This window comes from Dipodomys merriami, unplaced genomic scaffold (assembly GCF_024711535.1).
Source record: "Dipodomys merriami isolate MVZ:Mamm:240054 unplaced genomic scaffold, mDipMer1.0.p SCAF_10, whole genome shotgun sequence".
In the NCBI taxonomy this organism is placed as follows: domain Eukaryota; kingdom Metazoa; phylum Chordata; class Mammalia; order Rodentia; family Heteromyidae; genus Dipodomys; species Dipodomys merriami.
The window spans coordinates 23,307,448-23,323,415 of NW_027202271.1; the positions used below are offsets into that span (position 1 = coordinate 23,307,448).

At 35.8% G+C, this 15,968-nt stretch overlaps 1 protein-coding gene across 4 annotated transcripts in view; it reads left to right on the forward strand.

Moving 5' to 3' along the window:
- Window positions 1-15,968, forward strand: part of Slc16a7 (solute carrier family 16 member 7) — a 144,716-nt gene that overhangs the window by 46,889 nt on the left and 81,859 nt on the right. For all 4 annotated transcript variants that reach the window (XM_069987744.1, XM_069987728.1, XM_069987734.1 and 1 more), the window contains one exon: window positions 7,276-7,374. The gene's annotated coding sequence lies outside the window, so the exon portion shown is untranslated. The remainder of the gene's footprint in view (window positions 1-7,275; window positions 7,375-15,968) is intronic.

Here is a 15,968-nt window from a genome sequence, read left to right on the forward strand (position 1 = left end):
TACCATGACCGACAAAAGAAAAGAAAGCCCCAATGGAAAATCAGAAATGTGCACTAAAGTAACAAAGACCTTATCAGACTTACCAGACTTATCTTCTGTGTCTTATCTGATATCTTTTATTTACTCTGGAAATCAGATGTCTGATCCTCAAGAGCAGATGACTGAGGTTGTTTAGGGAGCATGAAGACAAGGAAAGATGTTCAAATGATATTGAAGTAGAAAAGAGGATTCAACATGCATGAAAATCTAACCAGACTTTCCTTGAGGCCCTGCCTAAAAAATATCAGTCTGCACACTCAACCATTTTTTTCCCCAGATGTATTCAATAGTAAACTGTCAGAGCCCATTCCAAGCTTGACATTTTAAAGCTTCTTATTCCATGATGACATAGGTACAAATAATTTGGGAATGCTGACACTTGTTTACAGATGATTTTCATACAATAACAGCCTTTAAGATTAGATTATGCTTAGCACATTATGTATGTTGCCACATATAGGTTTTCTTTTCTTTGAAGTATAAATATTATTTATTTCTTATTCTCAGTATTGAGAATTGAACTCAGGCCCTCTTCCTAGGCAAGTATTCTACCACTTGATCTATAGAGGCACAAGCCCATAAATACTATTTATGTAGTTTAAAAACAACTTTAGAGCCAGGAACAATGGCTCAAGCCTATAATCCTAACTACTCAGGAGGCTGAGATCTGAAGATCGTGGTTTGAACCTAGCCCAGGCAGGAAAGTCCATGAGACTCTTACCTCCAATAAACTACTCAAATAAGCTGGAAGTAACACTGTGGCTCAAGGTGTAGAGCACTTGCCTTGAGCAAAAGAAGCCCAGGCCCAAATTTCAAGCTCCAGGACATAGTAAAAAAAAAAAAACAAAAAAAAACAAAAACCAAATTTACGACATGCTTAAGCAATTGCCCAACAACATTTGTTTACTTTTCTTCTTTTAAAAAATGGTAGTACTAAAAAAAAAATTAAAAAGGAAGTGGCACTATGGCTTAAGCAGTAGAGCACTTGCCTTGAGCTGAAGAGCTGAGCGACAGGGCCCAAGCTCAGAGAAGCCCCACGACCGACCCCTCCTCCCCCCAAAAATGGTAATACTGGTGTTTGAACTCAGGTTCTTGTGCTTGCTACACAGACACTCTTACAGCTGAGCTGTGTCTCTAAACCCTGATTTTTGCTGGTTATTTTTTTATAGGAAGTCTGCCTTCTTCCTTAGTTCTGTGTCTAGGCATTCTCAGCCTGTGTTAGGCTTCCAATGCAGGTAGGTTAACAGGAGCATACCACCATTTGCAGCTCTTCATTGAGAAGGGGGATCTCTTGAACTTTCTGCTTGAGCTGGTCTTGATCTACAAGCTTCTCTATTTCAGCCTTCCAAGTGGTTAGGATTACAAGCTTGGAGTAACCAGTGCCTGGCCTCAAGATAGTCCTGATTATGAGTAACATAACAGCTATTTAAGTGATCAACATTGCAATTGAGAAGAAAAGAAAGTGTAATGTAAATCAATATTTCTTTGTATGAGGACACGAAAGTAAAAATATGTACAAAATCCAAAGAGTGGAAATGAAATGTATTAGAAAGATCCACTGCTCCCAAGACACTGAGACAGTAGTCAGACACTATAAAAGCATTATAAATTACTGTCAAATCACTGTGAATACTAAGTCCTTTTGGTAAGCAGTCTTTTCAGAGTTTATTTTTCCTTTAAATGAGCTAAGATTTTGAGGGTTGAAGCAATTTGATTCTGTAATTGACAGATAATAGCATCTTCCCTGGAGCTTTAACTGCCTTGAGTGAAGGACTATGGGAAAAATTAGTTGGACTGCCCTCACACTGCCACTGGCTATTTCCATGGACATCCTAAGGAAGCAATATGCAACCATAGCTGTTTGCTGCTTATGCTTAATTCTGGCTCCAGAAAGAAGACACTAGCCTGGCTATGTCTGTTGGAAACAGCTTGCATTATTATGATGATTTAGCATCATAAGCCTTGGTGAATTCGAGATGACTTTGCAACTATTCTCAGGCCAAAGCTGGGCCACTTTCTCTGGGACTCCGCTGAAGGTCTATGATAGGTACAAAGATAGCTCTTCATTTGCATGAGTGACTATGCCATAACTGGAGCAAACTCAATTTTTCATTTTCATGAAGGTCTGCTCTGATTGCTATGAAAACGCTTGCCACACCCATTATCTGGCTATAAAGGTAACGTGCTCAGCTAACTTTTCAAGTCAGCCTAGAGATGGCAACTGTCTAGGTGGAGGTGGGGCGGGGGAGGTCAGTAGTGAAATGGCAGCTTAAGTTTCAAGAGAGCTTTCAGGGCAGGAAATACCAGGAGCAGATTGGAAAAAGACAAGAAGGACTGTGAAGAACTGAAGTTGCTAGAGTGCAGTCTCTGGTCACTGTACTCTAAGGTCTCAGTCCTTTAAGCCTGAATGAGACCTGTAACATTAGCTGCTATCATTGGCTGAGGATGTGAACCTCAGCTTGAGATATAAACTTCAGTGTTCGGCCCAAGAGCCAAACACTTGTCATTGTGGGGGGCTAAGCGTCCTAGTACCCAAGGTGAGAGCAAGCAGGACAATAAAGTTCCATACTGTCTAGAGCCTTAAGTCTGTTTTTTCTAAAGCCCAGATCAAAAAAGGCCCTAGCTGTCAGAGCTTGGAGCTTTAAACTTCTAGTTTTCTAGTTCAGCCCTTATCCCTTGGTTACTCAAAGACTCAGAAATACCAGCACTGAAAAGCTTTTCCTCACCTACCTGTGATTCTTATCCAGGTACAGCAAAAGGGCAATCAACTGATTTTTTTAAGAGAGAATAGCACAATTGTGTGAGTAAGAGGTTGGAAAAGAATGATTGATTAAACAGTTAATTTAGCTGACTGCTAAACAACTTTCTTTATTTTTCAAAGACTAATTATCCCCCAATGTGTCTATTAAATAACTACCAATAGAATAAGCAATGCTATCTGAGAGACTGTGACCAAAAACAGTCATTAGATAAGCCTTAGTTGTCTCAGCAGCAGGTATGCTTTAATATCCTTGCTGATTTACATGGAGTTTGCACTCCATGTAAATCCAGTGTTGGATTGCAGCTTGGGTTCAGGGTCCATTTCACTTCCCTTTGCTGGATATGTCTGAGGCCTGTTCTCAAGAGAACCACATAATGTTTGTACAGCTCAGTTATACGAAAGTAATGCTAAAGGATCTGGTATACAGTTTAGTGAATCAAAGATGAACGTAGGTGATGATGGCTAATAGATGCTTCCGTTTGTATTTCTCTCTTCACCTGTCCCATAAAGCCTCTCCCAGCTACCCACACCCCTTGTATTATAAGATGATGAACCTAGCATGGTGACATTTCAAGATGAGCTTATTAACATAGGCTCTAGCAAGGTATTTTGGCTTTGGAGCTCTTATAGTTAATATTCAATACAACACTCAACAGATTGTATTTGTTTTCAATACCTATGGACTTTCTTTCATCTTTGACTTCTTCAATAACAAGAAGAAAGACAGGCCATTTAAGTCTCCATTTCCAAAGATGTGTTTACAATAGTTCATCCAATATCTTTGCTAAAGTTTTAAGATCAAAACAATTTTTGGCACTAATGATTTCTCACTTTATTTTCATTCTAAGATGATGGAAGTATTGAATTTGTTTAGGGATGTTTCCATTGTATTACGTATTAAGGAAAACCATAGAATTTTTTGAAGTTGGTGAGGAAACCGGCTGTGTACTGTAGCTATAAAAGTGGTTACATGTAACAGGCTTTTAATTCTGCCTCCTGACTTTTGGATTTCACTTTTGGTGGTTAGATGGATAGTGGATTTGTTCTGAATGTCTTAGGACATGCTGAATCACACCTGTCATTTACAGCAAAGGGTATTTTATTGTTGGGTATTGAGTAACGCTTGCACATTCTTCATTCTTAGGTAAGTCAGTCTCTCATCAGCTGATGGAATTTCATAATTTTACTCATATCATTAATCATTGACCTTAAGTGCCCCTTTGGTACATTTGGGTACTTGCTTTCAAAACAAACATGGGCTGGTGAAGAAATGAAAGGGGAATATGAAGAGAATGCTGGAAGGGCTGACACTGATTAAGATGCATTGTACTCATAAACTCACATGTTGAATTAAAACCCCCTTTATACAACAATTTAAAGATAATAAAAATTATTACAAAATAGAATAAGGTTGCATTGTAATTATCAACTGATATGTGGAACTGAAACTCATTTGTACAGCTAATTAAAATATATACTAAAAATGAAATAAGAAGATGCATTATACTCATAAACTAAAATGTTATTTTGAAATCCTTTTATATAATTAAAGGTAGTAAATATATAAATACACATATTTATATATGTACGCATAATATATACATATATACTTAATGTTGTTTGAGGTATTAATTAGTATTTTATATAAGAAAGTTTTCTTAAGCTCTGATGAGCATTGAGAATTTACAAAAATGATTGGAATATACTGCTAAATTAAATGAACAAAGCACTTCTCTTAAGAGAATAGATTTTATTTTCTTTCTTCTGAAAATTTGAGTCCAAATTTATATTACATTAACTATCTTTATTAGATTGTCTTGAGTTTCTGAATTAGATTTTTACTTTGAGAGTACTTGTGTCTAGTGATTTAAATATTCCAATAAAATTATTCTATCAGCTGACAGGTTTTTTTTTATTTTTATCATTCTGTAGAAAGTAACCATGTGTACACTTGGATAATATATTTGTACTTGATTGCCCTTTAACAAACACTTTGGAAAATGTGTTTTATTTATGTCTTGATTAAAATTGTTCTGTTCATGAGCTAGGAAAGTTCATGAGCCCTGGCTAGTGCACTGTGGTAGTAATTAACAGTATAAATTAGTTATACAACACAAAGATGTAAAATCTCATGACAACACAGTTACAAAATATATATTAAAGTAGTAGTGTTTAAATAACTGCTCACCTCTCAGACACATACTACTAGTATTAATTCTGAATTAAAAATATACTTTTCTTGCCTGATAATTGGATAAGAGATTATTTATTAACTTAGAATTTCAGAGGCCTAAATATTCCTCACATATTTTTGTTTTTTTTTCTTTCCCTTTTTAATTTATGTTACTCTTTAGTACATTTTAAGTTTATAGAATTTTTTAAAAAGATGACTTAATCTTTGCTTTCACTATTGGTCTTGTAAGTAATGGAATTATAAAACATTTTCTAAGTAATTTGAAGTCTTAGTAGACTTATTAGACATGGGTGTTTCATAAGATCAAATATATAAACAGTTGTACAAGGTGAAATTATTTAGAAGGTCATGCTAAAGCAAATAGCAAATATTTTATTTCTACTACCTCCCTTAAAAATATGTATTTCAAAGCCACATTCATTTAACTTTCAGATTACTCTTACATTTTGGTATGCCAGCTTTTAAACATGTCTTTTAAGCTCTGTTACTGTTTCTGTTTTAAAAAATAAAAACAATTGCACACCTTAAAGCAAAGAAGAAAAGTTTAAGGACTTATTTACTGTAAATTAAAACTAACTGATATTGTAATGTTATGGAGAAAAACTTAGAGAATTTTTATACCTACATTGGGAAAATAAACTTAGTTGAAAAAAAGAAAAATATAAAGAAAACTTCTTTATCTCATTCTCAATTATTTCCTCACAATATTAGTAATATGATTTTACTGAAAATTAAAATAAGAGAGATTGCTTTTAATGCATGAGGTAGAAAAACAATTATACAGACAGAAATGGATTGTAGCAAAGAATAACCATAAGTCACCTAATCCATAAATGAAGTAAATTCACAATTATGTATTTCAGTGGTGGTTACTGAAGATTAGTAACAGTATAACTAAATATGTTTAAGTATGTTTAATTTAAGTATGTTTGCTTTGATATATAAATTTTACCTTCTATCACATATTTTATGAAATATCTTTTAATACTGATTCTGAATTGAAGTGAATTTAATTCTTGCTAGAAGGAGGTTCTTTGCATGTAGAATTGATGAGGTTTTTAAATGTGTTCTACTAAATATAGACAATTACATATACATAGTCTACTCGGTGTGGTTTTGGAATATATACAGTTAGGATGTTATCAATCTCTCTGAAATTCATTCCATCGTAGACTATGTCAGGTGACTCTGGTCAAATCATTTCACCATATGAATGCTACACAAATAACTGATTTTGCCTCCTGTTTTTGCCTCTTTGTCCTTCCCATTTGAAATCTTTGCATTACACTCTGCCACCTTAACAAACTGCTTTTCAGTACTGTTTGAAAGATAATTATATTTATTTAGTAATGAAAGAAGGCTATCATTAAGATTTTCATATTTAAGATTTTTCTTTTTCAAGCAGAGGCTCTGTAGGAATCTAATAATTATTCATTATATAAACTAGTATTTTTCACTGCCTTAAGTAATGGTTATTACCATTAATGGTTATTATTGATAATACCATCATTTTGTTGCCACATGTTATAATGTGTATTTTAAAAACATTTATTGACTTACATAATAGTCACTATTTGGGTTAGATCTTTTTTTTTTTCCAACCAGGTAAGTGAATAAGACTGAGAAGTCAGAAGTTCATATTACCAAATTCATATTGCCAAATAATAAATTTTAATTTAACATCTTTTCATGATGTTTTTGAAATATGTTCATTTCTTAAAATATCTTACTAAAATGGTGATTTAGCTTTTAATTAATAAATCAAATAGAAGTATAATTTTAGGTAGTTATTCATTAGCATACTTATAAGGATAAAAATCACATTCTCTCTCTCTCTCTCTCTCTCTCTCTCTCTCTCTCTCTCTCTCTCTCTCTCTCTCTCTCTCTCTCTCTCTCTATTTCCCTTTCATATACATAGTCCTAAAAAGAATAGAGGGAAATGTCATTACAAAGCAAATACTTACTTTAAAAACCCCAAAGATGTTAGACTGAAATCTTTGATGATGCTGAAATCCTTCCACATTTTGAGAAATTAGACATGTTACAGAAAATAGGCACTGATGATATAAATTATCATAGGTAGATGATATGCCTATGTATGAAGGGGCCTTTGAGTCCAAACTTAGCATTTGATAGAAGACAAACAGCAATTTCAGTCCATGCAAACAGAAAGCTCCATTCTAGGAATTTTTTAGATATGGAATTGGAAATCTTTTTTTAAAAAATTGTTTAGCATGTATTCACATATTTAAATGACTGCTCTATTCTTTGATATTTCCAGGAGTAAGTCTTAGGATGTGATGCTTTCCTGTGAAGCCTTAGATAAAAGGATCTGGGAACCAAAGGACTCTAGGGCATGCCGTGCCAATAGAGCTTCTTGGTGAGTACCCTGCATGTGTGATGATATTTTCCAGGTTGTGCTGCCATTGGTAAGTCTTTCATGTGATTGAATCTTTATTTGCTTCTTTGGTTTAATTCTGTCCCATACTAAAGGTAGGAAAATTGTGCTAGTTTCTAATACGTTAGGTGGCTCTATTCGGATACAGGGTTTACTGGATGGTTTCTGCTTCTTCCTTGCTATGAGAACAGACTACATATCTCACCATGTATCTGGATGCAGATCTTGGATTTCATACGTAGTGATTATAACCTGTCTAACCTCAAGTATTTTTGTCCATAAATTTAGGGCAGTAAAAAGTATCTTCTGCATAGAACTGTTGTGAGAGTTTCTTAGAGTAGAATTGCACATCGTAGGTTACTAAATAGGCTTCACTATTATTATTAGATGTATTCTTTTCTATTGTTATTATTAAGTGGTTATACAAAGGGGTTACAGTTCCATAAGTCAGGATCTGAGTACAAGGCTTCTTCATCAATGTCACCCATTTCTTTGTTCTTCCCCATTTTTCTTCTCTTGTCCCTAACTTCAAGTTACACACTTCGTTTTATACATAATATACATTGAATGTACAACTTCATTTGCTCACCTTTCCTCCCTCCATTCACAGAGAGAGATATTCTTCAAGTACTATATTCTATAGACTCATTATTTTTTATTTGTTTTTAAATTTTTTTATTCTCTTTTGTTTAGATGTAGACAGACAAGCATACAAAGCTGTAGAGTGAATACCTTTGAGGTAGACATTTCTTCACATATCTAATGTAACTAAGTCCTTTCAATGGTATAATTTGCTATATCCCTTCATTTTTTAAGCATACTTTTATATAACTCTTTCCTTGTCTGCTTGTTTGGCTACACATACATAAATAAAGCAAGTGTAGCCTATCCTGGAATCATTCATTTCATGGATTCCACTTCTCTTTCCTTTTTAGCACTGTTCTATTGTGAGTCTTTACATTTCTTTCGAAGTCACCATTCATGCCTAAAATATCTTGGTACCAGGCAAAGTAGCACACACTCAAAAAGATTGGGGAAAAAAAGGCCCTGTATAGGAAATACTTTGCAAATGAGGAAACCTTCATTTGATAGTTGCTTTCAAAGACATTGTGTTAAAAGAAGAGTATCTCTGGTGGACAAGTAGAACTTGCTGCTTCTGCTGTATCTGCAGGGGTGTGGGTCTTCTTTAGGCCTGATGGTTGCACATATTTGATCAGCTTTAGAACTTCATCACAAAATATGTGTTCTGTGCCACAATCTAAAAATAAAATCAGCCAATGTGTTATAAATGCTTCCTAACGTCAGTAGATCAACAATGTCTACTCAAGACTTTCCTAGTAGAGTGGGGAAGAACTAGGTATGGGAATTAGCCAGGGTGGTAAGATCTGTTTGCTTTTTTTGGGCCCACTCAGAAAAGTCATGATTTCTTTTTCAGTTTTGATTGTGCGGTGTTCTTATAGAAGAGGCTGTCTGTGTCTGTCTTATATTTTATTTTATTTTTATTGTCAAGGTGATGATGTACAGAGGGGTTACGGTTGTATACTTAAGGTAAGGAGTATACTTCTTGTTGAACATCATTACCTGCTCTCTCATTTGACCTTCAACATGCCTTGTGTTCACTAATGAGAAGGAAAATAAACAAATCTAAACAAAACAGGTTAAAATGTAATCACCTGAAACGAAAAAGATGTTCCCTCTTAGATTTGGATATTTAAATCACTATCCTCAAATGTCTATTGTGTACGTGGGTAGGAAAGGGACACCAGTGACACTCGATGGCTTCTAGTTGAATGGAATTTCTGTTTCCTCTAAAATGCATCTGATGTCGTTGTGGCACCTGCAGTCAACTCCTTCTTTTTCCATTTTACAGCCTGACCCTTCAACATTTCACTACTTAGGCTTCTCAGTTGCCTGGGTACTGCTAATAGTACTGGGTACTTACTCAGTACAGAAAATGAGGAAGGGCCTCTCTCAAGACACTTAGTTATGGATATGTTATGGATCTTCCAGTGGCCAGAGAACCCACACAGAGTATCAGTCATTGTTCAGTTTCTGTCCTAACTTTAATCCAGCAATAAACAAAAGAAAGGAGGGGAGAAATATTACAGTACAAGTGAAGATGCGCAAAGATGAGTTAAATTATTCAAATTTCTTACAACTCTAATACTATTTCATACATCAATCTTAACTGCAACAAATCTGGCTTGTTAACTAGATATGAATCTACCTTCCACCATGGGAAAGTGTCCTGACATCCTACCATTCCTACTGTAATGGCTTTTTGTGGGCTGACTACCCACTCAATGTTGGTTAAATTCGTTAATTAAACCCAAGGGGGGAAAATCAGATTTCATTAGCCTCTTGGACTTAGCTAGTTTATTGCTAGAAGAGATGCCAGCTGAAGAATGTGGCTTGTATATAGAGTCAAATGGGGACTGTAACGAGTTTTTCTGAAAGCTCAGTCTTTCCCATTGTAAAAGTAGAACCTTCCTTGAGAAGACCACAGTGTGGTAGTGACAAAACCAGAATTCATCTCTTCTATAGCAAGGCATTCCTGGAAAAATGAGCACAGCCACGACCCACACCTAACTCACTAGGTTTGGATTTTCCTTACAGATGTAGCAATCAGATGTAGAGTAGGTTGATGTGTTATTTTAACCCGTGAGTGTGCTATTTAAACTGATGGAAAGCCACCAGTTAGATGGCAACACGGAGTCACAGGGAGATTAGGTCAATTGCTCAAGGCAAGAAATAAGAGTGTAGGTCTGAATGCAAGCCCTCCACACTAGAACAAGTACTTGAAGAATCATCTTTTAAACTAGAGTGAAGAAAGACTGCAAACCAGGAGTTATGCTTCAGTGTACCAGAAAATAGCTAGTTTCCCAGGGGAATAAAGCCAAGGAAACTGAGGCTGGTTATTGGGTCATTGGGTCCCTGTGCAAAAGAGATTCATATCCTCAGTCTCCTGGCAAGGAAGTCATCAAGAATATACTGTCTATACAAGGAACACTTCAGAAAGGAATAAAATCACTGGAGCCATGGGACTGTTTCAAGCTTAGAGCATGGTTAAGATACCTGATAATTGTCTATGCCTTAGGACTTTCTTTGTTGTTATTTCCTAACATCATCATGTGAATGTTTTATACTTTGCAATAACAACAAACTGGGTGTGGAAACTCCCTGGTGAGACTAAGATCTGAAGGTCTATGGTTTCAGGATAACCTGGGCAAAAAAGTTCACAACTTTCTCGACCAATAGCTGGAAACAGGCCTGGTGTGCAGCTATGTGCAAGATTGAGATCTGAAAGATTTTGATTTCAAGCCAGCTTGAGCAAAACAGTCTACATGACTCCATCTCACTGGTGGAAGTGGTGGCTTGAGCTTGTTTTCCCAGCTCCTGCAGGAAGTATAAAATAGGATCACAATCCAAAAATTGGACCAGGCATAAAGCAAGACTCTGAAAAACAACCTATGGGGGGAAAAAGAGCTGCAAGGGCAAATTAATGATAGAGTGCTTTTCTCATCAAATGTGGGGCCTTGAATTCAGACACCTGTGCTGCCTGAAAAATAAAATAATAACTATCTAAAAAACCTTAACAGGAAAAAGCTTCATTAAAACATCTTATAAATGACTGAGGAGTAAAGTTTACTCACGATAAGCCTATTTGGAAAGAAGATGCCAGTAGATTTAAAGTTTTCTTCAACTTTGTTTACTCATGTTGTAATGATTAATGTCTTTGTAGTTTTAAGAACCAGGATAAATAATGGCTTCTTATTTTATAAATGTCAGTAAAAAGCCAAAGCCATAGCAAATAAAAATAACCATGTAAGTATTGATAATAGTAATAGACTGAAACTACATCTTGGATCATGTTTTATAACATATTATACCAAACTCTGGTGTGTGTGTGTGTGTGTGTGTGTGTGTGTGTGGGTGTGTGGGTGTCTGTGTTTAAGTGAGTGGTGCATGTGGAATATGAGCAGGATGTTAGACGCTGAGATTATATCTACTGGGGTTCTACTACATTGAAGTTACATGCTACCTGTGGGAATGAAGTGAAGGAGATTTGAGTCCTTTTAGAAGGAGAACCTCCATTTTGGATTGCTCACATTGATTTTAGAAAGCAGGGAGAGAGACATTATTGCCAACAGACTCGATGTTGAGTCACTGGATGAATCTTGGTGTATTTAGTAGATTACAGTTGAGTTCAATGATGGCAGGGAGCTAAATGGAATCACTGCTTCTGAGCTAGAGAAATAATCCAAGAGCACTCTGTCTGATCATGTTTCTGTTCTATTTATCAAACACGGGGTAGGATCTATTAACTGGGTAATAGTCAGGGAAGGAAAGTTTGCTTTTGTTTGATTTTGTATCTTGGGTGGTGTTGTACAGCCCAGACTGGTCTAGAACTTGAGATTCTCCTATCTTAGTCTCCTGAATGTTGGGAATACAGACTTGAACCACCACATCTGGTTTAAAGGGTTTTAAATGTTCCCTCTACTCAAGTCATCCTTCCAATTATTCTACTCTATGAGTGAGCTGTGGTTACTGACTGTTAAATACTTGCATATCTATTTGTCTATTTGTCTGTCTGTCATCTATCTACTTATAAATATATACAAGTATTGAATACTTGTATATACTTATACATATATATGTATGTATGCATATAAGAGTATATATGTATAGATGTATATATCCCCATTATATTTTCTTGGCATGTGTTAAAATTTTTAAAGAATTGTTTTATAATACAAATTGGACTGGAGACGTCCCTTAATTTGTATCAAAATTAAGCACAAAAGGATTCCTTTTTATATCCTAACTCTGAAAGGTAAGCAATTCAGAGAATAAACTTAAGAGTGTTTTCTACTGCTGTAAGTTAACACTGAGCTATAATTCTAAAAATCAGGCAATATAATCAGTCACTATTGCTCAATACATATTAAGACTATAGTAGTCATAAATGCAGCTGTGGCTCAACTGGTAGAGTGCTTGCCTTGAGTTGAAGCACTCAGGGACAGTGCCTAGGCCCAGAGTTCAAGACCCACAACCGACCTAAAACCACCACCGCCACCTGGTGCCTGTGGCTCATACCTGTAATCTTAGCTACTCAGGAAGCTGAGATCTGAGGATCACTGTTCAAAGCCAGCCTGGGCAGGAAAGTCCATGAGACTCTTATCTCCAATAAACCACTAGAAAACGGAAGTGGTGTTGTGGCTCATGAGATAGAGTGCTCGCCTTGCCTTGAACTGACGAACACAGGGACAGCGCCCAAGCCCAGAGTTCAAGCCCCACAACCAACAAAACAAAACAATGAAATAGAAAATTCCTGTTATGTTTGTGAGGCTTTTGGTTTTTGTAGTTTCTGATGAACTTATAGTAATTTCTCACCCAAAATATACACCTGAGTTGTTTTTGTTTCCCCACCCCCACCCCTTTGGAAGTTCTCAGACTTGTTCAGACGCAACTGACACATTCATTCAGCTTTTACCTTGGTAGTCTGAATTCAAAAAGTCATCAAAATCTCACAAGGGAAGTGTGCAAATGCTGTGTGAAACTTGGAAGCATATTACAAACAAACGAGAATGTATTGTTGGGTTTCAGATGTAGACTAACATGTTATAAAGATACACATGAGGTTCATCAAAATTTCCTTCGAACATATCTATATTCCTCCTTCCTATCACCATAATAGTTAAACATTTTAGAACCTGGAATTTTAAAAAAGTTTTGTTTGCATGATCATAGTTCTGGATTTTTCTCTGGAGACTGTGTAACCTTGGTGAAGGTTAGTCACCTCCAGCCATTTTCTCCCCAGAGCCTGGCGAGCAGGTCTGTTTTGCTTTTGGCTTTGCTTTTCTCAAAGGTACATGTAACCAATACAACTGTTTATCTCACATCCTAAAGATCTTGTTTGCTCAACTTCAATAATATGATTTCTCTTTGCATAACCAAGATGCATTTCTTTCTTTTGTATATATTTATTCATTTATTTATTTTTTATTTTTTACCAATCCTGGGGCTTGAACTCAGGGCTTGTGCATTGTCCCTAAGCTTTTTTGGCATAAGGATAGCACTCTGCCATTTGAGCCACAGCTTCACTTCTGTTTGTTTTGTTTTGTCAGTCGTGGGCTTGAACTCTGAACTCAGGTCTAGGCACTACTGTCCCTGCACTCTTCAGCTCAAGGCAAGTGCTCTATTGCTAGATCCACAGCACCACTTCCCGTTTTCTAATGGTTTATTGGAGATAAGAGTTTCACCGACTTTTCTGTCCGGGCTGGCTTTGCCTTGATCCTTAGATCTCAGCCTCCTGAGTAGCTAGGATTACAGGCATGAGCCACTGGCACCCAGCTCACTTCTGGCTTTTTCTGCTTAATGTGGTATTGAGGCTTCATGCATGCTAGGCAAGAACTCTACCACTAAGCCACTTTCCCAGCCCCATTTCTTATTAATTACAAAAAAGTTGGGGAATAGGTCAGTGACAGCATTTATCTAGCAAGAATAAGACCCAGGATTCAGGCTTCCACTCTGGGGGGGAGGGAGGAGTAGAATTGTTGACAATTGTATTGTGATTACAATAGTAGTAGGTTAAAGTGAATTCTATTTACTAGATTTTTTTTCTTTTTCAGTAAACATCAATCCATAACCTGTTTCTTTGGGTAGAGATGTGAGGTTTTGATAGATCTGTTGAAAATATATGCTTTACCTAGTAGTACGAATAAACCTTATAGGAAGAAAAATAAATTTCACATTTAGAAAGCAAGGCTATGATTTATAGTTAGAGCTCTAACCATTCCTAGTCTGCCCTGTAACTTAATGGTCTCATGATTTCAACCAGGGAATGGTATTTTTAAAGATTTAATATTTCCATGGCAAACTAATGCAAAATGAATATGAAACTAATAAATATCAGAAACCTCATCTGGCATTTCTAATCTTTAAGGATTTCATAAAATTGTTTTCTGATTAAATAATTTTTACCTATTATGTATCTATAGCTACATATTTGTATTTCTTCTCTTATCTAATTTCAGAACTTCATACAATAATAGTAAGCAAACATACAAATTATTCAAGTTAGATCTTCTTAGAGTTAACATTTATAGTGCTATTAATGGCCTGTTGACTTACTAATGTTGACAATCATTTTTATGCATACAACTGAGACTTATTGTTGTGCTTTCATTATATAAAGTAGCTAATAAAGAATCTATTTTTTTAATTGCCTTTACTTTCTTTTATTCACTCACACTTCCTTCTTGCATTTATGTGCACCACATCTCAGTGCCTTTCCCAACACATTTCTGTTTCCTGCTGTTCATTTTGTTAAGAAAAAAATCTTTTTGTGTTTTAAAGAAATCGTGAGGGAATCAGACAAGTTTAACAAGAAATGTACTTATTACTTTACCTGTGTAACTGTAACCCCTCTGTACATTACCTTGACAATAAAAAAACAAAAGTTACTACTAATAAATGTGATATTAAAAAAGGAAGCTGCTTTGAGGTATATCCACGAGCACAGAGTAAAATTATTTTAATTGAATAATCACTTGTATTGCATACATAATTCTAATCTGAGGCAAATGAGATGAACTCTGGAGAGTGCAAAAAAAAAAAAAAAAAGATCACAGGAGACCTTGCTTTAAGCTAAGCTTCTGTACCAGTTCCCAACAGATAAGGCTCAAAATCAAAATGGAATCACTCATGCTCCTGCAGGGTAATACCCAGGGGTTCGAGACCCTGTAGTTTCAAGTCACAGAGAAGAAATTAAGCTGTTTATCTGAACTGATAAATCAAGATTAGAGAGATAACAGCTAAATTTCCCAAGCAGGTCCATTACATTTGGTGTATTCATGAAACTCCCTCTTATTTTAATCCTTACATAAAGCAGGCAAAGTAAACTAAACAGGTTAGCCACCTGCTTATCTTCCTGGTGTTCTTGTCCACTTTACAAGGACAGTAACTTTGAAATGACCAATTTAAAAAATATATTACTATTAGTTCTATGTGTCTGCTTTCTTCAGCTGGTCTCCGCCTATAAAGACGACCTTTTCAGCTCAACCCATGCAAACACTTACTCTGTTTTATGGAGTGAAATGTTGCCTGATGGGAAAATCGAAAATACAACAATTAAGCCCATTAAGCTCAATTGTTGTAATCTGTCCTTTGACACTGACTACCAGACACTCACTAGGTTTTATTGGGATGAAGATGGATTTGAAGAGTTTTCAGGAACAAGGCATCTCATCTTGATTGCCAGGTGTTTTACGATACAGAATTTTAAAATCCGTAGTACAGTTCCTCCCACTGTGTTCAAACTCAGTGTCTAATTTAATCTGAGGTAAAATTCTCCCTCTGTGTTCATTTCATTTCAGCTTTAAATATTAGGTTTTTATAGAAGATACAGAGCCATTGCCTTTATTGGGTTAAATAAATTAGAGCAGATTTCTAGAGTGTATGTTATTACTGGCTTATTATAATCATGGTAAACATTTAGAAGTGGAGCTTGCTAGCTGATTGTGGTTGCACATGTCTGTAGTCTCAGCAGTCTGGCAGATGAGGCACCAAGATAA